This window comes from Rattus norvegicus, chromosome 2 (genome assembly GCF_021556685.1).
Source record: "Rattus norvegicus strain SHRSP/BbbUtx chromosome 2, alternate assembly SHRSP_T2T, whole genome shotgun sequence".
Lineage (NCBI taxonomy): Eukaryota > Metazoa > Chordata > Mammalia > Rodentia > Muridae > Rattus > Rattus norvegicus.
The window spans coordinates 674,330-698,323 of NC_141535.1; the positions used below are offsets into that span (position 1 = coordinate 674,330).

Genomic DNA, 23,994 nt, shown 5'->3' on the forward strand with positions numbered 1-23,994 from the left:
GTTTGTGTGTTTGTGTGATTCTGTGTATGTGTGTGTGTCTGTCTGTGTGTCTGTCTGTATGTCTTTCTAAGTGAATGTCACTTTTCTTTTCTTAGATAAAGTGATGAGATAAGAGTCTTACCCAAGCTATGCAAATACGTCCTTTAGGCTGAGGCCAGAGCATTTTTTCCTTCTGTTCTACTATTTATAGACCTAATACTAGGAGCTTCTAGCCTCCATGTAATCCAACCTTCCAATCTGACTGATTCAATATTGTTTCTCTTGGCATCTTCATGAGTTGTTCTACTTGGACTCACATTAACCTGGACAATGTGTTACAATCTTCTGGATCCTTTTAATTCTCCAGCTTTTTCTCTTCTCCCCAGTGAATAGTTTGTTCTCTCAGAACCTGAATCTGTAAAATCATGTCCAGAAAACTTCCGTATACACATGCCGTGCAGTGAGCCGTATTGGATTTGGGCCTAGCCGCTTTGTGACTGCTTAGCTCAAGGTGGCTACTTGATTCTGGGCTGCATGGCCACAGAGGTTTAACCTTGAAATGACTGCCATACAGACTTGAGATTGTTGAACTAAGAGCCTCTCCCAGGAAGACCCTGGGAGCAATGACAGGATGTTTCAGCCTGAGCAAAACACCGGATGTCCCTGAGCGGATTCCTAAGAAGGGTTCGACCTTTTCAAAGAACAGGTCCCCGGAAGACTGTTGCCTCTTTGTTATAGGAGGATATCTTGCAGTGTAGTGATTCACCTTATATCCTTGGGCATTTCCCAAACTCCCCCACCCTAAGCTTCAGTTCCTGCTTCTATTCCTGCCTCAGAGCTTTAAATGCTGTGCATTTCTCTCAATAAACGAGACCTTGACAACAGAACTTTTGCTTGGTCTCCTTCTTCTCTTCACCCCCATTTTGGCCCACAGGTAGAAAGCCTCTTCGGGACCCTGAATAACTGGGTCCCCGCTGGCGGGGACAAGTGGGGCCTGAACAGGGACCCCAAAGCAAGACCGACTACAGGACGATGGAGATAAGAGCTGCAGTGGGAATTGAGGACTCTTCAGGCCGTATAGCTCGTGCGTCCGCTGGAGAGGGAGGTAAGGACCAGTCGAATAATTGTTGTCTAATTGCCATGGGGAAGGTATGGATTTAGGAGGCTTGTTTCATAGGAGAGATCAAGCGCTCACTCAGGGAGAGAAGATTAAGAGTTAAGAAAAAGGATTTAATCAAGTTTTTTTGTTTTATTGATGAAAGGTGTCTCTGGTTAATTTTAAGTGAATTTTTTTTCTCTTTGTGTGAGAAACTTGTCCTTGGTTTATTATTGAAGGAGCAGAAATTAATTCCTATAGTTGGAATAAGGTTGGAAAGTGTTTAAATGTCTTATTGTAAGAAAAAGGATCCTAGGCGGTTCCGAGTCAGGAGGTAGTGTCTGTGTCTTTGTGTCTTTGTGTTTTGTGCTGGCTAAACTCTGGATCTGTATTTGCTCCCGAGTTCTGGAGTTCTGGTTTTGCAGCTGCTCCCATCTCAGGCTGAGAGGGAGGATCGTGTCTCAGGAGAGACGCAAATGTGAGCGGTAGATGTGCCAGGGACTCACTGATTGCGCTGTCCTGGGAGATGTCCCAGGAGGTAAGAAGGGACCCCAGGGATGCCTGGGAGATTCCCATCTGGGTGCCGGTGAGGATTCAGCCATTCTCATGGATTGGAGAAAAGACCCGCCTTTCCGGCTGTCTGTATTTCCAGAGTGGTCTTTGTCTGTGTGTCTTAGGTCTTTGTTTTGTGTTACTTGTGACTTTGACAATGGGAAGATTCTGGTTGGGAAGGAGGAGTAATGTGGAATCTGCTCCTGTTCATCTGTCTTTGCTGAGCTCATGGAAGCTCCCATCTTAATCAGCTCAGTTTTGTGGCAATCTTGTGGCGGCCGCTTCTTTTTTGTTTTGTGCACACTTTTGTTTTTTTTGTCTGTTAATGTTTTGGTTGTCTTTCTATGTGACTAAATGCTTTTGCCCTCTTCAGCAGACCTCTATTTTCTGGACTCTCTTCTTGTTTTCTCACCATCCCACTTGGGATGCTTGTTAGTGGCTGTTACAGGAAATCTATAATGCTCACTTGAGTGTGCTCGAGAAACTAGAATTTCAGGTTTGCCCTGGGTTCCTTTGGGATAGGCTTGATTTCCATTGCAAATGATGTAACATTGCCTATGTTACTACTCCTAACACTTCTTGGGACTGTGCCTCTGGGATCACAAACTGTATAAGTTTAGAAGTTCTAAAAGGCAGTCATGACCTTTGTGTGTAGGTTCAGATAGTGTCCAGATTGGAATCCTGATTCTAAAGACTTAGTAAGACACAAAAGAGAGTTGAGAATTACTTAGGGCTATCTTAAGGCGGAGTCCAGCTAGGTGCTGCAAGGGCATCTGCTGTTGCCCTGCAACACAAGGCTTATGGAGATAAAGCTTCAATTGTGTTAATACAGAATTGTAGGCTAGAGTCTTGAAAGTATTTAAAAAAAAAAAAAAAGAGAGAAACCTGGTAAAACATATGTTATTCCAAACAGCAATTAAATTGGCTATTGCAAAATACTGATATTTGGCCTATCACATATACAAATTTTTCAGGCAAAGTTGGTAATTTTACTCCTTGCATGCTTTTGTATTTCCTATAAATTTGTGCATGCAACCCATAGGAAATGAGCTTACTCTATTTATAGGTGGTTCATCTAATGAAAAGGCTACATGTATGATTGGATCACTTGTTTATTCTCTTGAGTTTCTCCTGCTTCAGCACAGATTATTAAATTACATGCTGTAGCCACTGTTTTTAAAATTAAAAAAAAATTCAAGCTTTTAATTCATATACTGATAGCCAATGTATGGCATATGGTTTACAGTTGATTAAAAAGTTTCCCTTTTTAGATACTACTAGCCCTCAAATTTTACAATTACTTAATGCTACATTAGAGGAAGGTTTTCTACTTGAAATCAGTGAGTGATGATTTCAGTGTGAATGTCTGACAACTCACTGTCCTTTCAGTGCTCTGGCTCAGACAACTAAACAAAACCATAGACCCAGCTCTTTGAAAATGGTAATGGAGTTGATAACACACCCTCTTGAAAAGAGGAAGACTCCATTTGCTTACTTTCAATTCCCAGCCTCGCCCTGCCAGCTCAGGGATTTCTAGTACGACTGAATCTGGACAATATTTACAGGATTTGGCATTTCTAATTAATGCTTATGTTTAGGTAAATAAAGCTGGTGAGGGGCTGGAGTGATGGCTTAGTGGTTAAGAGCACTAAGTACTGTTCCATTATAGGCCATTTAAGAACTCAAACTGGATTGCCTAGACCCCTTAGCAAGGTGTCCCGCGCTACGTCTCGCCAGCAGGAACGACGCGGCACACACAGAATCCTACTGAAGAAAAGCTTTAATGCGTCTTGAGAGGGAGAGCATAAGCTTACAATGTGGAGACGCCGAGTGAGGAATAACCGTCCCTTATATAGGAAACTATCCTCGCCTAGGACGTGTCACTCTCTGACTGGTCGCTGCCAATTATGCCAGATGACGTACCAAAACGTACGTGTCCCTTTGAGTAGGGAAGTTACCAGGCGCCTGCGTATTGCCCTTTTTACTAGGCGCGTTTTGCCGGATGCCAGTACCATCTTGTAATGGAGTTTGTGAGGACAGCTCCTCAAATACGTGAGGACAGCTCCTCGGACAGCTCCTCACATCTCCCCCTTTTCTGTTTTTTTAAGCAAACAGGACACCCAGATATAGGAGGGTGAAGACAGAGGTCATATCCTCATACAAAGTTGGTGAACCTGTACAAGAGAGATACCCTTAGGCTGTTGTTGGGACCCAGGGCACTCCGACCCGTCGCACTGCCATTTTTCTAGGGAGGGAAAACTGGGGCAGAAACCCTCATGTAATATGACATGCCTTCCAGGGAGCGTATTTGGTAGAACTTCCCTGTGCGATGCTAAGCTCGTCACCCCTCATGGGCTGCTCAAGCCGGACACTCTAATCCTGTGCAATGAACCGAGGTTCTAGGAGTGCAAGAGCTGTCCAGCCGGCGACCTGTTGCTTGAGCATGGTCAACCAGATATCGGCTGACGCTCCTTGTTCAAGGGCTACAAGCGCCTGGGCGATCACTACTTTGTCCTTTCTTGTTTGAGATCTCAATTTGCAAAGCAACCAGAGGAGTAACACTAATCCACAGCAGAGGATCACTCCAAAAAGTCCCACTCCCACCCATTCCTTGAAATAAGAGACTGCTGAGGTGATCCAGGATGACAATCCCTCCGTCAAAGACAGGTCCAGTCGGGTAGAATTTACTTGAATGATGGTCGCTCTCAGCTCTCGAAGTGTCTGTTCAAACTCTGAGGTCCAATTCTGTAACAGATGCTGTGAAAGACTCTTAGACAGATTAGCAGCTCGGGTAAATTTGTCATATTATATGGAGATGACACAAAGGCCTGGGAGTTTTTGCTCACAGCCAAGCTGGGCCAGTTGCCATAGAATGTCTAATTGCTCTCGGACCAGATCTATACGTTGGTTGACAAGCATAAGGCCTCCCTATATCTGAGTATTGGCTGAGGCCTGTCTGTCCCGAGCCACAGAGATGGTGGCCGATAAATCATTGATAGTTTGGGTTGTCTGTACTGAATTTGACAATCCAATGCCGAGGCAGTAACCGAGGCAGCGACTGCTGTCGTAGCAATAATGCCAGCAATAATTGCAGAAGTACCAAAATCTCTTTTTCCTCTAAATAATGTCATGGTCCCCGGGGCATCAACAGGGATCGGGATAAAGCAAGGCATGCGGGTAACTACTGCGATATTTTATATGAGTAGCTGTCCAGACAGAGGCAGCAGGTTTGATGTTCCCCATCCAGGAAAATGACAACCGTCCCTTTTCACCCTTTCCTCCAAGTAGCATCGCCATGGGCATAAGATCAGTGCAGCTACCATTAACGCAATGTAAGGCCACCACCATAGAGAACTGTGGTGTTAGCCACAATGTCCTCCTCACCAGTTCCCCATGTGGCCTCCCTTAACCAAGCAGAAGATTGATTATATAACATAATGCAAGGGAGATCAAAAGATGTTTTGTTGAATATGCCAAAACAAAGGCTGCCCTTAAGGGGAATAGTCCTATTTTCTTTTAGTCGTTCAACCTGTGGATCCTTAGGTAAATAGGCCAACCCTAAATCCCTGTTAGTGGTACATCACCGGCATCGGGAGTGGAAAAGTTGACATTATTCCCCATTGTAGCTCGTCCTGCACTGTTGCTGGCATCCATGGAAGAAGAGTGAGGAGGTGCAGGAGTCCCAGTCCCTTCTTGATCACTTGCTGTGATGCTCTGAGTAAGTCGTCCTGGGATCCATATGGGATTTTCATTGTCCTGTGGAAAAACACAGACAGCTCCCCTGGATCTTATTAAAACAGGATCTGGGCCTTTCCATTCATTTGTTAATACATCCTTCCATTTGACTAATTCTTTTGTCCTCTTGGGCTCTGAGCAATGTCGCTCAGCCGCTGTTTGTCCAGCTTCATCAAGATTTAAAAAATTTAAGGTAAAAAGGGCCAGAGCATCTCTGCTCCCAGACCCGGTGGGAGAGAGACCCGGCCGCCTGGTCGGGTGGGCACTCCTGGGGCTGCAGAGCGGAAGGGACCACCAACACTGCTCACCCCTGCCCACTTCTCTGGCCCAAGAGGAAACTGTATGGGGCCTCTGGGCTCCCGTGGGGGAGGGCCCAGGAGCGGCAGGACACCTGCCTGGGACACCGCCAGAACCTGAAGGAAACAGACCGGATGGACAGTTCTCTGCACCCGAATCCCGTGGGAGGGAGAGCTGGACCTTCGGAGGGGCGGACGGGCCTGGGAAACCAGAGGAGACTGCTCCCTGCACACACATCTCGGACGCCAGTGGAAAAAGCCAAAGACCATCTGGAACCCTGGTGCACAGAAGCTCCCGGAAGGGGCAGCACAGGTCTTCCTGGTTGCTGCCGCTGCAGAGAGCCCCTGGGCAGCACCCCACGAGCGAAACTGAGTCTCGGGACCACAGGTAAGACCAAATTTTCTGCCGCAAGAAAGCTGCCTGGTGAGCTTGGGACACACGGAAGCAGAATTTCTCTAGGACCGGGCACGTTCTGTGTTTACCGGAAGTCCCACACCCGCGGATCCCGGCCCGCAGCAGCTCTCTGCTCCCAGACTCGGTGAGAGAGAGACCCAACCGCCTGGTCAGGTGGGCACTCCTGAGGCTGCAGAGCGGAAGGGACCACCAACACTGCTCACCCCTGCCCACTTCTCTGGCCCAAGAGGAAACTGTATGGGGCCTCTGGGCTCCCGTGGGGGAGGGCCCAGGAGCGGCAGGACACCTGCCTGGGACACCGCCAGAACCTGAAGGAAACAGACCGGATGGACAGTTCTCTGCACCCGAATCCCGTGGGAGGGAGAGCTGGACCTTCGGAGAGGCAGGCAAGCCTGGGAAACCGGAGGAGACTGCTCCCTGCGCGCACATCTTGGACGCCAGAGGAAGGGGCCAGAGACCATCTGGGGCCCTGGTGCACTGAGGCTCCCGGAGGGGGCGGCGCGGGTCTTCCTGGTTGCTGCCGCTGCAGGGAGCCCCTGGGCAGCACCCCACGAGCGAACTTGAGCCTCGGGACCACAGGTAAGACCAAATTTTCTGCTGCAAGAAAGCTGCCTGGTGAACTCGGGACACAGGCCCGCTGGAGCAGCTGAGGACCTGTAGAGAGGAGGGACTGCACGCCCGAGGGCAGAGCGCTCTGTCCCCATAACTGACTGAAGGAGAGGAAGGCAGGTCTGTGGCACTCCTGACGCACAGGCTTGTAGGGCAGTCTAGCCACTGTCAGAAATGGCAGAACAAAGTAACACTGGGGATAGTCTGATGGCGAGAGGCAAGCGCAGGAGCCCAGGCAGCGGAAACCAGGACTGCATGCCATCGTCGGGGCCCAATTCTCCCACCAAAACAAACATGGAGTGTCCAGGCACGCCAGAGAAGCAAGATCTGGTTTCGGGATCATGTTTGATCATGATGCTGGAGGACTTCAGGAAAGACATGAACACACTTAGGGAAACACAGGAAAACATTAATAAACAGGTAGAGGCCTACAGAGAGGAATCGCAAGAATCCCTGAAAGAATTCCGGGAGGACACAATCAAACAGTTGAAGGAATTAAAAATGGAAGTGGAGGCAGTCAAGGAAGAACACATGGAAACAACCCTGGATATAGAAAACCAAAAGAAGAGACAAGGAGCTGTGGATACAAGCTTCACCAACAGAATACAGGAGATGGAGGAGAGAATCTCAGGAGCAGAAGATTCCATAGAAATCATTGACTCAACTGTCAAAGATAATGTAAAGCGGAAAAAGCTACTGGTCCAAAACATACAGGAAATCCAGGACTCAATGAGAAGATCAAACCTAAGGATAATAGGTATAGAGGAGAGTGAAGACTCCCAGCTCAAAGGACCAGTAAATGTCTTCAACAAAATCATGGAAGAGGACTTCCCTGGCCTAGAAAAAGAGATGCCCATGGACATGCAAGAGGCCTACAGAGCTCCAGGTGGATTGGACCAGAAAAGAAACACCTCCCGTAACATAATTGTCGGAACACCAAACGCGCAAAATAAAGGGAGAGCGTTGAAAGCAGTAAGGGAAAAAGGTCAAGTAACATGTAGAGGGAGACCTATCAGAATCACACCAGACTTCTCGCCTGAGACTATGAAGGCCAGAGGATCCTGGACTGATGTCATGCAGACCCTAGGAGAGCACAGATGCCAGCCCAGGTTACTGTATCCAGCGGGACTCTCGGTTAACATTGATGGAGAGACCAAGATATTCCATGACAGAACCAGATTTGCACAATGTCTTTCTACAGATCCAGCACTACAAAGGATAATAGATGGTGAAGCCCAACATGAGGAGGCAAGCTATACCCTAGAAGAGGCAAGAAACTAATCGTCTTGGCAACAAAACAAAGAGAATGAAAGCACACAAACATAACCTCACATCCAAATATGAATATAAAGGGAGACAGTGATCACTATTCCTTGGTATCTCTCAATATCAATGGCCTCAACTCCCCAATAAAAAGACATGGATTGACAAACTGGATGTGCAACGAGGACCCTGCATTCTGCTGCCTACAGGAAGCACACCTCAGAGACAAGGGCGGACACTGCCTCGGAGTGAAGGGCTGGAAAACAACTTTCCAAGCGGATGGTCAGAGGAAGCAAGCTGGAGTAGCCATTCTAATATCAAATAAAATCAATTTCCAACTAAAGGTCATCGAAGAAGATGGGGAAGGACACTTCATGTTCATCAAGGGAGGAATCCACCAAGATGAACTCTCAATCCTGGGTGTCTATGCCCCAAATACAAGGGCACCTACATACGTAGAAGAAACCTTGCTGAGGCTCAAAACACACATTGCACCTCACACAATAATAGTGGGAGATTTCAACGCCCCACTCTCATCAATGGACAGATCATGGAAACAGAAATTAAACAGTGATGTCGACAGACTAAGAGAGGTCATGAGCCAAATGGACTTAACGGATATTTGTGGAACATTCTATCCTGAGGCAAAGGGATGTACCTTCTTCTCGGCTCCTCATGGTACTTTCTCCAAAATTGACCATATAATTGGTCAAAGGGCGGGCCTCAACAGGTACAGAAAGATGGAAATAATCCCATGCGTGCTATCGGACCACCATGGCCTGAAGCTGGTCTTCAATGACAATGAGGGAGGAATGCCCACATATACGTGGTGGTTGGACAATGCTCTACTCAGTGATAACCTGGTCAAGGAAGAAATAAAGAGAGAAATTAAAAACTTTTTAGAATTTAATGAGGATGAAGATACAACATACTCAAACTTATGGGACGCAATGAGGGCTGTGCTAGGAGGAGAACTCATGGCGCTGAGTGCCTGCGAAAAGAAACAGGAGGGAGCATGTGTCAGCAGCTTGACAGCACACCTAAAAGCTCTAGAACAAAGAGAAGCAAGTACACCCAGGAGGAGTAGAAGGCAGGAAATAATCAAACTCAGGGCTGAAGTCAACCAAGTGGAGACGGAAAGGACCATGGAAAGAATCAACAGAACCAAGGGTTGGTTCTTTGAGAAAATCAACAAGATGGATGGACCCTTGGCCAGACTAGCGAGAGGACACAGATAGTGCGTCCAAATTGGCAGGATCGGAAATGAGGAGGGAGACATGGCTGCAGATTCGGAGGAGGTTCAGGGGATCATTGGATCTTGCTATGGAAGCCTGTGTTCAACAAAGTTTCGGGGTCTTCAGGAAATGGACAATTTCCTGGACAGATGCTGGGTATCGGAGTTAAATCAGGAACAGATGGACCAGTTGAACAGCCCCATGACTCCTAGGGAAATGGAGGCAGTCATTGGAGGTCTCCCAGCCAAGGAGAGCCCGGGTCCAGACGGGTTTAGTGCAGAATTCTGTCAGGCCTTCATAGAAGACCTCATACCAATATTATCCAAACTATTCCACAAAATTGAAACAGATGGAGCCCTACCGAATTCCTTCTACGAAGCCACAATTACTCTTATACCTAAACCACACAAAGACACAGCAAAGAGGGAGAACTTCGGACCGGTTTCCCTTATGAATATCGACGCAAAAATACTCAATAAAATTCTGGCAGACCGAATTCAGGAGCACATCAAGACAATCATCCACCATGATCGGGTGGGCTTCGTCCCAGGCATGCAGGGATGGTTTGGTATACGGAAGGCCATCAACGTGATCCATTGTATGGAAAAACTGAGAGGACAGAACCACATGATCATTTCATTGGATGCTGGGAAAGCATTTGGCAAGGTTCGGCACCACTTCATGATAGAGGTCCTGGAAAGAATTGGAATTCAAGGCCCATACCTAAACATGGTAGAGGCCATATACAGCAAAACAGTTGCTAACCTTAAACTAAATGGAGAGAGACTTGAAGCAATCCTACTAGAATCGGGGACTGGACAGGGCTGCCCACTCTCTCCCTACTTATTCAATATAGTTCTTGAAGTTCTGGCCAGAGCAATCAGACAACAAAAGGAGATCAAAGGGATACAGATCGGAAAAGAAGAGGTCAAAATATCACTATTTGTAGATGACATGATAGTATATTTCAGTGATCCCAAAAGTTCCACCAGAGAACTACTAAAGCTGATAAACAACTTCAGCAAAGTGACTGGGTATAAAATTAACTCAAATAAATCAGTTGCCTTCCTCTATACAAAAGAGAAACAAGCCGAGAAAGAAATTAGGGAAACGACACTCTTCATAATAGACCCAAATAATATAAAGTACCTCGGTGTGACTTTAACCAAGCAAGTAAAAGATCTGTACAATAAGAACTTCAAGACACTGAGGAAAGAAATTGAAGAAGACCTCAGAAGATGGAAAGATCTCCCATGCTCATGGATTGGCAGGATTAATATAGTAAAAATGGCCATTTTACCAAAAGCAATCTACAGATTCAATGCAATCCCCATCAAAATACCAATCCAATTCTTCAAAGAGTTAGACAGAACAATTTGCAAATTCATCTGGAATAACAAAAAACCCAGGATAGCTAAAGCTATCCTCAACAATAAAAGGACTTCAGGGGGAATCACTATCCCTGAACTCAAGCAGTATTACAGAGCAATAGTGATAAAAACTGCATGGTATTGGTACAGAGACAGACAGATAGACCAATGGAATAGAATTGAAGACCCAGAAATGAACCCACACAGCTATGGTCACTTGATTTTTGACAAAGGAGCCAAAACCATCCAATGGAAAAAAGATAGCATTTTCAGCAAATGGTGCTGGTTCAACTGGAGGGCAAAATGTAGAAGAATGCAGATCGATCCATGCTTATCACCCTGTACAAAGCTTAAGTCCAAGTGGATCAAGGACCTCCACATCAAACCAGACACACTCAAACTAATAGAAGAAAAACTAGGGAAACATCTGGAACACATGGGCACTGGAAAAAATTTCCTGAACAAAACACCAATGGCTTATGCTCTAAGATCAAGAATCGACAAATGGGATCTCATAAAACTGCCAAGCTTCTGTAAGGCAAAGGACACTGTGGTTAGGACAAAACGGCAACCAACAGATTGGGAAAAGATCTTTACCAATTCTACAACAGATAGAGGCCTTATATCCAAAATATACAAAGAACTCAAGAAGTTAGACCGCAGGGAAACAAATAACCCTATTAAAAAATGGGGTTCAGAGCTAAACAAAGAATTCACAGCTGAGGAATGCCGAATGGCTGAGAAACACCTAAAGAAATGTTCAACATCATTAGTCATAAGGGAAATGCAAATCAAAACAACCCTGAGATTTGATCATCTCACACCAGTGAGAATGGCTAAGATCAAAAACTCAGGTGACAGCAGATGCTGGCGAGGATGTGGAGAAAGAGGAACACTCCTCCATTGTTGGTGGGATTGCAGACTGGTAAAACCATTCTGGAAACCAGTCTGGAGGATCCTCAGAAAATTGGACATTGAACTGCCTGAGGATCCAGCTATACCTCTCTTGGGCATATACCCAAAAGATGCCTCAACATATAAAAGAGACACGTGCTCCACTATGTTCATCGCAGCCTTATTTATAATAGCCAGAAAATGGAAAGAACCCAGATGCCCTTCAACAGAGGAATGGATACAGAAAATGTGGTATATCTACACAATGGAATATTACTCAGCTATCAAAAACAACGAGTTTATGAAATTCGTAGGCAAATGGTTGGAACTGGAAAATATCATCCTGAGTGAGCTAACCCAATCACAGAAAGACATACATGGTATGCACTCATTGATAAGTGGCTATTAGCCCAAATGCTTGAATTACCCTAGATCCCTAGAACAAATGAAACTCAAGACGGATGATCAAAATGTGAATGCTTCACTCCTTCTTGAAATGAGGAAAAAGAATACCCTTGGCAGGGAAGGGAGAGGCAAAGATTAAATCAGAGACTGAAGGAACACCCATTCAGAGCCTGCCCCACATGTGGCCCATACATATACAGCCACCCAATTAGACAAGATGGATGAAGCAAAGAAGTGCAGACGCCGGATATAGATCGCTCCTGAGAGACACAGCCAGAATACAGAAAATACAGAGGCGAATGCCAGCAGCAAACCACTGAACTGAGAATAGGTCCCCTATTGAAGGAATCAGAGAAAGAACTGGAAGAGCTTGAAGGGGCTCGAGACCCCAAAAGTACAACAATGCCAAGCAACCAGAGCTTCCAGGGACTAAGCCACTACCTAAAGACTATACATGGACTGACCCTGGACTCTGACCCCATAGGTAGCAATGAATATCCTAGTAAGAGCACCAGTGGAAGGGGAAGCCCTGGGTCCTGCTAAGACTGAACCCCCAGTGAACTAGACTGGTGGGGGGAGGGCGGCAATGGGGGGAGGGTTGGGAGGGGAACACCCATAAGGAAGGGGAGGGAGGAGGGGGATGTTTGCCCGGAAACCGGGAAAGGGAATAACACTCGAAATGTATATAAGAAATACTCAAGTTAATAAAAAAAATAAATAAAATAAAATAACATTTCTGTTTATGAAAAAAAAAAAAGGGCCAGAGCAGTGGCCACTCGGGGTGTTGGGGGAAGTTCTATCATAATTCACCCTCTTTGTTTTATTAAATATGATTTGAGTGTCCGATGAGCACGCTCTATGATTCCCTGTCCTTGAGGGTTGTAGGGCAGGCCCGTCAGGTGGGTAACCTGCAGCTGAGCACAAAACTGACGGGATTTTTGAGATGTGTAGGCGGGGCCATTGTCAGTTTTTACACATTTTGGCTTTCCCCAAGCACTCCATGCTTCAAGGCAGTGCTGAATGACATGTGTTGTTTTTTCTCCTGTAAGTGGGGTGGCATGTAGAATGCCAGAACATGTGTCTATAGATACATGCACATACTGTAATTTTCCAAAAGTAGAATTATGAGTAACATCCATTTGCCAGATTTGCAATGGCTGTATTCCTCTCGGGTTGACCCTGATGTGAGGAACGGGGAGAAACTGGCAGCACTGTTGGCATTGGGTGACTATATCACGTGCCAGGCAGATTATAGGCCTTACATAGGAACAGTTAGTCAAAAAAATCTCATTCTTTATATATCCAAAACAATAATACTGGAGACAATAATTTGGTATAAAAGTCAATTTATAAATACAAGTGCTCAGTGTCCTCAATTTAATCCTCAAGGACCTATCTTAATAAATAATATTTTAACAATATTTTAATAAATAAAAAGGGGAGTTATCCCTGTATGCTAAAATATGCTCCTTTTATTTCAATTTTAAAATTTGGATGCCAAGGAACACTCTGAGTTTATGGCACCCTACAACTAGGCAGACTTCTGCCTAGGTGAAATAGAAAGATCCACATATTGGCATGATCCTGTTCAGATATCTTATATGGGGAAGAGGGAATCTTTGTGTTTTTTCTAGAGGATGCTACAGGAGTGTGCCAGCTGCCTGAGTGGCTGGTGAGACTTGCTGATCCTGTGAGCATGAAGATTCAGCTCTCCTGGTTCGGGCCCCTGGAGTCATTCCTGTGTCCTTGGAGGAATATGGAGGATTCCCACTCATCTTTTGTCATCACAGAAATTCTGGCGTTTCTGCAGTCATTGTGTCCCGTCCCACCGCGGCCTGAGCTCCGACCCTCTGTGCACTGCTGCTTGCTGGAAGCTGCTGTGGACTGGGGAACTCTGCCCTGGTTTTGCAGATCTCAGACATGGTCCCATTGTCTGCTGGTTGTTCCAGAGATCCTGAACTGTCCTGGGAAAGACCTTGGCACTTTCACTGCTATTGTAGCAGCCATTACTGCTGCAGCCATTGTGTCTGCAGTGTCTGGAGTTACCTGCCCCCAAATCTATTGTTAGGCAAGCACAGTGGTCCCCGGAAGACTGTTGCCTCTTTGTTATAGGAGGATATCTTGCAGTGTAGTGATTCACCTTATATCCCTGGGCATTTCCCAAACTCCCCCACCCTAAGCTTCAGTTCCTGCTTCTATTCCTGCCTCAGAGCTTTAAATGCTGTACATTTCTCTCAATAAACGAGACCTTGACAACAGAACTTTTGCTTGGTCTCCTTCTTCTCTTCACCCCCATTTTGGCCCACAGGTAGAAAGCCTCTTCGGGACCCTGAATAACTGGGTCCCCTCTGGCAGGGACAATGCCACACAGCACAACTTCTCTTTCTTGCTCTACTTCTCTCTGTCTTTTTTTGTCTATTTTTGTCTCTCTTTCTCTACTCCTGTGTATTCTCTTATTCCTAAGCTGTTCTCATGTGAATTGGGCATATTTTATCTGTGATACATTCTGTCATTTTTTTCTTTGAATTACTACTTTATCTAGCCCTCAATTATATGACATTTACAAACATGGCTACTTCCTTATATAAACTAATCTTACAATGTACAATCATTTTGCTAATATTTATCTACCTGGACCTATTGGATGTAAAGAATTAACCTTTCAGGATGCCTATATTTATGGCAGAATCTTTCTGACATTTCATATATGATGTCCTGTGTCTCAAAGATGAGGGTATTAGAATAAAATTATTCTACACATTTTCTAGGAGGTTGAAAGATTCAACTTACATCTTATTTTATGATCCCATTAGCAGCCATCAGTCCAAAACACAAAATCACTAAAACAAATCCTAGTTGCATAAGGTAGGGTGGGAAGATATCCCAGTGATTAAGCAGGCAGGAAATGTTAGAGAGACGTGGGAAGAAGATTGTTTATTGGTCTACATTTATGGCTTGCTCAGCCTGTGTTTTTTAGAAGCTAGAACAATAAACCCAGGAGTGGGACAACCTACAGTGAGCTGGGCCCTCCAAGAAAATTATTGATCAAGAAAGTGCCCACAGGCTTTTTCGTTGGACAATCTTATGAAGAGTTTTTTCTCAGTTAAGATTTCTTCTTCCAAGTTATCTCTAGTTTTATATCACGTTGATAAAAAACCTTCTTATATAGTTTGTAGGTGAGAGTTTGTGGGTGGATATCTCTAAACTTATGTATTGAAGTGATATCATTAAAAATTTTACAATAGAATGGCTAATAATAACCTGTGTGTGCGTCTTTCTTTAATCCCGCAGGCTTTCACCTGATTCTCGGGACCATGTCGGTGCGGGCATTGGGCACCGACAGTGTATGTCAGTGAAATTATGTGTGTATATGTGTTTCTGCATGCCCACAGATATTATATGTATCATAATAGGGTATTAAAGAGGACAATGTCTTAATCTGAAGAAATGCTTTAGATTGTAGCACACACCAGCAAGAAAACATTCCTTTTTTGGCATGGGGTAGCAATTGGTCTTGCAACAATAAATTGTGAAATATACTAGGAAGAGTGAAATAGCTCAGTAGGTAAAGATATTTGTTGCCAGGGCAGTTAACCTTGATTTGGTCCTTGGGACATACACAATGGAAGGAGGAAATGAATGCCATAAATTGTACTCTGTCATCCACATGTGTGCAATCACATGCAGAACCAAGCAAATACTCACCTAAAAGAATCAGAAAATTAGAATTCTATAAATATAGGACTTAAAATATGCATAAATTAAAGTAAGGAAATAGGTTGACATGAGATATGGTAAGAATTCTGTAAAGCTGATACATACCCAGACTTAGAGAAAGTATCCCATATATATGTGTCTTCTGTTTCACCCCTTTCTGAAGCAAGAAAAAATTACATACATGGAATTTCTGCTTAGTATTACAGAGCAACAGAACATAATATTGAGAATTAAAAGAAGAATACGTATATAGTTCATAGGAAGGCAACTTGGTCTTGCAGAGATAAGCTAAACAACTACTGGATACTATAAGTTCAGACTCATGAACATGTATTACTCAGATTGATGAATCAAAAAACTTAAATATGGGGCATGTAGATTCCAGAGACTTTTCCACAGTGGTATTGTGTAACCAGGGTGACCAGAATGTAGCACTTGTATTTGTATCACTTAGATTTATAGGGACCTTTCCTTGCATGGTGGAGGAATAGGCATCTACACTGAAATGTACTATATGTAACTAGAGAAATAAAACAAAATGTTCTCCTTTATAACCAAATCAGGAATACGACTAGGAGATTCCAGGTTTCTTAGTCACATCGTGAAATAGAATCAAGTGACCTTGTTCCAATATTCTTCATTCTTTCTGAGATATGAGGTAGAGGATGAAAGAAAATACCCCAACAACCTGGGTTTAGGGTAATATGTTAGTTAAAAATGTCAAGTGTATACCGAATACCTTCTACGAAGCCACAATTACTCTTATACCTAAACCACACAAAGACACAACAAAGAAAGAGAATTTCAGACTAATTTCCCTTATGAATATCGACGCAAAAATACTCAACAAAATTCTGGCAAACCGAATCCAAGAGCACATCAAAACAATCATCCACCATGACCAAGTAGGCTTCATCCCAGGCATGCAGGGATGGTTTAATATACGGAAAACTATAAACGTGATCCATTACAAAAACAAACTGAAAGAACAAAACCACATGATCATTTCATTAGACGCTGAGAAATCATTTGACAAAATTCAACACCCCTTCATGATAAAAGTCCTGGAAAGGATAGGTATTCAAGGCCCATACCTAAACATAGTAAAAGCCATATACAGCAAACCAGTTGCTAACATTAAACTAAATGGAGAGAAACTTGAAGCAATCCCACTAAAATCAGGGACTAGACAAGGCTGCCCACTCTCTCCCTACTTATTCAATATAGTTCTTGAAGTTCTAGCCAGAGCAATCAGACAACAAAAGGAGGTCAAGTGGATACAGATCGGAAAAGAAGAAGTCAAAATATCACTATTTGCAGATGATATGATAGTATATTTAAGTGATCCCAAAAGTTCCACCAGAGAACTACTAAAGCTGATAAACAACTTCAGCAAAGTGGCTGGGTATAAAAGTAACTCAAATAAATCAGTCGCCTTCCTCTATACAAAAGAGAAACAAGCTGAGAAAGAAATTAGGGAAACGACACCATTCATAATAGACCCAAATAATATAAAGTACCTCAGTGTGATTTTAAGCAATTAAAGATCTGTACAATAAGAACTTCAAGACACTGAAGAAGGAAATTGAAGAAGACCTCAGAAGATGGAAAGATCTCCCATGCTCATGGATTGGCAGGATTAATATAGTAAAAATGGCCATTTTACCAAAAGCAATCTACAGATTCAATGCAATCCCCATCAAAATACCAATCCAATTCTTCAAAGAGTTAGACAGAACAATTTGCAAATTCATCTGGAATAACAAAAAACCCAGGATAGCTAAAGCTATCCTCAACAATAAAAGGACTTCAGGGGGAATCACTATCCCTGAACTCAAGCAGTATTACAGAGCAATAGTGATAAAAACTGCATGGTATTGGTACAGAGACAGACAGATAGACCAATGGAATAGAATTGAAGACCCAGAAATGAACCCACACAGCTATGGTCACTTGATTTTTGACAAAGGAGCCAAAACCATCCAATGGAAAAAAGATAGCATTTTCAGCAAATGGTGCTGGTTCAACTGGAGGGCAACATGTAGAAGAATGCAGATCGATCCATGCTTATCACCCTGTACAAAGCTTAAGTCCAAGTGGACCAAGGACCTCCACATCAAAGCAGACACACTCAAACTAATAGAAGAAAAACTAGGGAAGCATCTGGAACACATAGGCACTGGAAAAAATTTCCTGAACAAAACACCAATGGCTTATGCTCTAAGATCAAGAATCGACAAATGGGATCTCATAAAACTGCAAAGCTTCTGTAAGGCAAAGGACACTGTGGTTAGGACAAAATGGCAACCAACAGATTGGGAAAAGATCTTTACCAATCCTACAACAGATAGAGGCCTCATATCCAAAATATACAAAGAACTCAAGAAGTTAGACCGCAGGGAAACAAATAACCCTATTAAAATTGGGGTTCAGAGCTAAACAAAGAATTCACAGCTGAGGAATGCCGAATGGCTGAGAAACACCTAAAGAAATGTTCAACATCTTTAGTCATAAGGGAAATGCAAATCAAAGCAACCGTGAGATTTCATCTCACACCAGTGAGAATGGCTAAGATCAAAAACTCAGGTGACAGCAGATGCTGGCGAGGATGTGGAGAAAGAGGAACACTCCTCTATTGTTGGTGGGATTGCAGACTGGTACAACCATTCTGGAAATCAGTCTGGAGGATCCTCAGAAAATTGGACATTGAACTGCCTGAGGATCCAGCTATACCTCTCTTGGGCATATACCCAAAAGATGCCCCAACATATAAAAAAGGCACGTGCTCCACTATGTTCATTGCGGCCTTATTTATAATAGCCAGAAGCTGGAAAGGACCCAGATGCCCTTCAACAGAGGAATGGATACAGAAAATGTGGTACATCTACACAATGGAATATTACTCAGCTATCAAAAACAACGAGTTTATGAAACTCGTAGGCAAAGGGTTGGAACTGGAAAATATCATCCTGAGTGAGCTAACCCAATCACAGAAAGACATACATGGTATGCACTCATTGATAAGTGGCTATTAGCCCAAATGCGTGAATTACCCTAGATGCCTAGAACAAATGAAACTCAAGACGGATGATCAAAATGTGAATGCTTCACTCCTTCTTTAAAAGGGGAACAAGAATACCCTTGGCAGGGAAGAAAGAGGCAAAGATTAAAACAGAGACTGAAGGAACACCCATTCAGAGCCTGCCCCACATGTGGCCCATACATATACAGCCACCCAATTAGACAAGATGGATGAAGCAAAGAAGTGCAGACCAACAGGAATCGGATGTAGATCGCTCCTGAGAGACACAGCCAGAATACAGCAAGTACAGAGGCGAATGCCAGCAGCAAACCACTGAACTGAGAATAGAACCCCCGTTGAAGGAATCAGAGAAAGAACTGGAAGAGCTTGAAGGGGCTCGAGACCCCATATGTACAACAATGCCAAGCAACCAGAGCTTCCAGGGACTAAGCCACTACCTAAAGACTGGACTGACCCTGGACTCTGACCTCATAGGTAGCAATGAATATCCACTTACCAAGTGTGTTTTCCTGTGATTGAGTAACATCACTCAGGATGATATTTTCTAGTTCATTCCATTTCCCTATGAATTACATGAAGTCATTGTTTTTGATAGCTGAGTAGTACTCCACTGTGTAGATGTACCAGTTTTTTGAACCCATTCCTCTGTTGAAGGGCATATCGGTTCATTCCAGCTTCTGATTATTATAAATAAGGCTGATATGAACATAGTGGAGCATGTGTCATTGTTGTATGTTGCAGCATCTTTTGGGTATATGCCCAAGAGAGGTATAGCTGGGTTCTCAGGTAGTGCAATCTCCAATTTTCTGAGGAAACTCCAGACTGATTTCCAAAGTGGTTGTACCAGTTTGCAATCCCACCAACAATGGAAGAGTGTTCATCTTTCTCCACATCCTCCCCAGCATCTGCTGTCAACTGAGTTTTTTATTTTAGCTTTTCTGAATGGTGTGAGGTAAAATTTCAGGGTTGTTTTGATTTGCATTTCCCTGATGACTAAGGATGTTGAACATTTCTTTAGCTGTTTTTTGGCCATTCGATAATCCTCAGCTGAGAATGATTTGGTTAGCTCTGTACCCCATTTTTAATAGGGTTATTTCACTCTCTGGGTTCTAACTTCTTGAGTTCTTTGTATGTTTTAGATATTAGCCCTGTATCTGATGTAGGATTGGTAAAGATCTTTTCCCAATCTGTTGGTTGCTATTTCATCCTATTGACAGTGTCTTTTCCTTCACAAAAGCTTTGCAGCTTTCCCATTTGTCGATTCTTGATATTAGAGCATGAGCCACTGGCGTTTTGTTCAGGAAATTTTGCCCAGTGCCCATGTGTTCGAGACACTTCCTCATTTTTTTCTTCTCTTAGTGTGGGTCTATCTGGTTTGATGTGGAGGGCCTTGATCCACTTGGACTTAAGCTTTGTACATGGTAATAAGAATGATCAATTTGCATTCTTCTACATGCTGACCTCCAATTGTACAAACACCATTTGTTGAAAATGTTATCTTTCTGCCATTGGATGGTTTTAGCTCCTTTGTCAAAGATCAAGTGACTATAGGTGTGTGGGTTTATTTCTGGGTCTTCAATTCTATTCCACTGATCTATCTGTTTGTCTCTGTACCAATCCCATACAGTTTTTATGACGATTCCTCGGTAATACTGCTTGAAGTCAGGGATGGTGATTCTCACAGAAGATCTTTTAATATTGAGTATAGTTTTCACTATCCTGGGTTTTGCAAATTGCTCTTTTTATCTCTATAAAGAATTGAGTAGGGATATTGATGGAGATTGTATTGAATCTATAGATTGCTTTTGGCAAAATGGCCATCTTTACTATATTAATCCATGAGCATCGAAGACCTTTCCATCTTCTCAGTTCTTCCTCAATTTTTTTCTTAAGAGACTGAAGTTCTTGTCATGCAGATCTTTCGTTTGCTTGGTTAAAGTCACACCAAGATATTTTATATTACGTGGGAATATTGTGAAGGGTGTCATTTCCTTAATTTTTTTCTCAGCCTGTTTATCCTTTGAGTACTGAATTGTTTGAGTTAATTTTATACCCCGGCACTTTGCTGAAGTTGTTTATCAGGTTAAGTAGTTCTCTGGTGGAACTTTTGGGGTCACTTAACTATACTATTATATCATCTGCAAATAGTGATAATTTGATTCCTTCCTTTCAAATTTGTATCCCTTTGACCTCTTTTCACTGTCTGATTGCTCTGGCTATGACTTCGACTATTAGATTGAATAAGTAGGGAGAGAGTGGGCAGTCTTGTTTAGTTCCTGATTTTAGTTGGGTTGCTTCAATTTTCTCTCCATTTAGTTTGAACTTAGCTACTGGTTTGCTGTATATTGCTTTTACTATGCACAGATATGGGCCTTGAAATTCTGATTTTTCCAGGACTTTTATCATGAAGGGGTGTTGAACTTTGTCAAATGCTTTTTCAGCATCTAATCAAATGACCATGTCATTCTTATCTTTGGGTTAGTTTATATAGTGGATTACATTGATGGATTTTCCTATATTAAACAATCCTTGCATCCCTGGAATGAAGCCTACTTGATTATGATGGATGATCATTTCGATGTGTTCTTGGATTCCGTTTGTAAGACATTTGTGAGTATTTTTGCATCAATAATCATAAGGGAAATTGGTCTGAACTTCTTTTTCTTGGTTGGGTCTTTGTGTGGTTTCAGAATAAGATTAATTGTATAATCTTATTATTCAATTATTAGTTCATAGAAGGAATTTAGGTGTGTTCCATCTGTTTCAATTCTGTAGAATAGTTTGAACATCTTAGTATGAGGTCTTCTGTGAAGCTTTGGTAGAATTCAGACCTGAATCCATCTGGACCTGGGCTCTTTTTGGTTGGGAGACTCTTAATAACAATAACTGCTTCTATTTCTTTAGGAGTTATGGGGGTGTTTAGATGGTTTATTTGTTCCTGATTTTGAATCTGTCTAGAAAACTGTCCGTTTCCTCCAGATTTTCCAGTTTTCTTGAATATAGGGTTTTATAGTAGGATCTAATTTTTTTTTTAAAATTTCTTCAGATGGTGCTGTTATGCCTCCCTATTCATTTCTGATTTTGTTAATTTGGATACACTGTCTGTGACCTCTGGTTAGTCTAAGGGTTTATCTATCATGTTGATTTTCTCAAAGAACCAGCTCCTGGTTTTGCTGATTCTTTGTATACACATTTTTGTTTGTACTTGGTTGAATTCAGCTCTGATTTTGATTATTTCCTGCCTTCTACTCCTCTTGGGTTTATTTATTTCTTTTTGTTCTAGAACTTTTAGGTGTGCTGTCAACAGTGGCCCTTAGAATTGGGGCTGATTTGGAGGGGGGGGTTCTTGGTCTCTTTGGGTACTCCATTGTCTTTATAGGTGATATCTTCTGTCCTAATGTGGTCTTTATCTGGTTGGCTGGTTTTTTTTGTTTGTTTGATTTGTTTTTGTTTTGTTTTGTTTTGGTTTGGTTTTTTTTTGGTTCTTTTTTTCGGAGCTGGGGACCTGGTTGGCTGTTTTAACCACTACCTCTAAGGAGAGATCTCCTTAGTTGGATGGGAGGAGGTGGAGTAAGGGGAGAGGCAGGTGGAAGCTCCTTAGTTTTCTTAATGGAGTCCGGCCATGGGGGGAGAGGGAGGAGCAGACAGTCTGTTTAGTGTCTCCTTTGAAGCCTTGTGGGTTTTTTGCATCAGCTCAGCCACAGGGCACATCCCCTAGGTGATACAGGACTTAAAAGTTTGACCACACTTACCCCACACTTCCACAGGGTGGGTGTTGGGCTGTGGAAAGCTGCAAGAACACTGCCGGCGGCGGGGGGGGGGGGGGGGGGGGGCGGTGGTGGTGCTGGAACTGAGGAATTTTTTTTTTAATGTTGTGTTTTTGTGTGTGTGGGTGAACTGTCTGTTACAGAAAAGAGGAGAAACAGTTTGTCCAATGGAACATTCCCTTTTCCTATCAGCCTTGGGGGATTCCACAGAAGTCCAAAAGGTTAAGCCTTCCTGAAGATTAAAGAAAGAGCAGGTGCCCTGTGGTTTTAAGTGTCTGCTGCTTTACCAGGTTAGATAGGGAGTCTGCCAAAACCAATTGCAGGTTTTTTGCAGGCTGTCAGGATTTAGACAGGGGCTAGAGGGACCTTCAGCCAACCCCAGAGAGTAGCTCTAGCCAGGAGCCTTCAGTTTCCCCTTCAGCTTGACCTAAGCTTGAGATGAAAACTCAGCAGGAAAAGATAGGTTGCTAGTCTCCAGAGTTGGGGGAGGTGACTCACCTTCCAGCACTGCAGTTTTGTTGATCATTGTTCGAGCACTACATTTTGGGCTCTGGTGCCCGAGTGATCTCTGACCAGGCTGGCTAGATGTGTGGGTACAGGTAAAGGGAGAAAGATCTCAGGCAGGGAGAGGGAACATTTTTTTGCCACCCCAACTGCCTGCCACTTTGGACTGAACCAGCAGGGGACTGACTAGGCAGTGAGGAGTGCAAGGGAGATTCTGGCTGTGATGATTTCCAGAGAGCAGATCTCATCTCCAAGTGACTCTTATAACAGAAGCTCGTAGACAATGGAATAATTCCTGCATGCCTTTCCTTGTGCTTAAATAGTTTTGTGAATGGGTCAGTGTCTGACAGAAGGTACTTCCTATTGGTTTGTCCTGAGAGCTTGGGAAGACCTCCTCATATACTTATTTGTAGGTGTGATCCTGCTTCTACCTCTGATCTGTCTTGAGCCTACATGACCTGTGGAGAAGGGGCTTGCAGCATTGCCCTACATGACTGGTCTGTCTCAAACCTCTGTAAAGGGGTTTTTTGGGGGAACTGATATCCTGGGAAATTGGGAAGGCACTGGCAGTCCCCTTTAAGTGTCCTGGGGATTCAACCTATCTCTGGCAGGAATCAGGGTACCTTTCACTGCTTGCCCCTCTAGTGAATTACATTGATGGATTTCCATATATTGAACCATCTCTGCATCCTTGGGATGAAATCTACTTCATCATGATGGATTATCATTTTGATGGTTGCTTGGATTTGGTTTGTAAGAATTTTATTGAGTATTTATGCTTTGATATTCATAAGGGAAATTGCTCTGAAGTTCTCTTTCTTTCTTGGTTTTTTGTGTGGTTTAGGTATAAGCATTGTTGGTATCAAGTGTTGCCTTTAGCAGTAACACCATACATTCCCAGAAGACATTTTGGCTCAAGTCTCACCTCCACCTGGGCATCTTTACCTCACAGTACAAATAAAAGCAGACTCCCTCCACCCTCACTCTCCTTTCTGTTCTTTCTCTGGCCCCTTCCCCTTGTATTTAATAAGGGAATTATTAAATCTCACCACATGGAACTGTGTTGGTATTGGTTTGGTGTGCTCTTTCTGGTCGGGCGCAGCCAGTATTTAAT

The 23,994-nt window shown here is 43.4% G+C and overlaps 1 pseudogene; it reads left to right on the plus strand.

Annotated features, from left to right (window-relative positions):
- The window catches only part of LOC148006609 (uncharacterized), a 2,902,548-nt pseudogene that overhangs the window by 625,054 nt on the left and 2,253,500 nt on the right, over positions 1–23,994 (plus strand).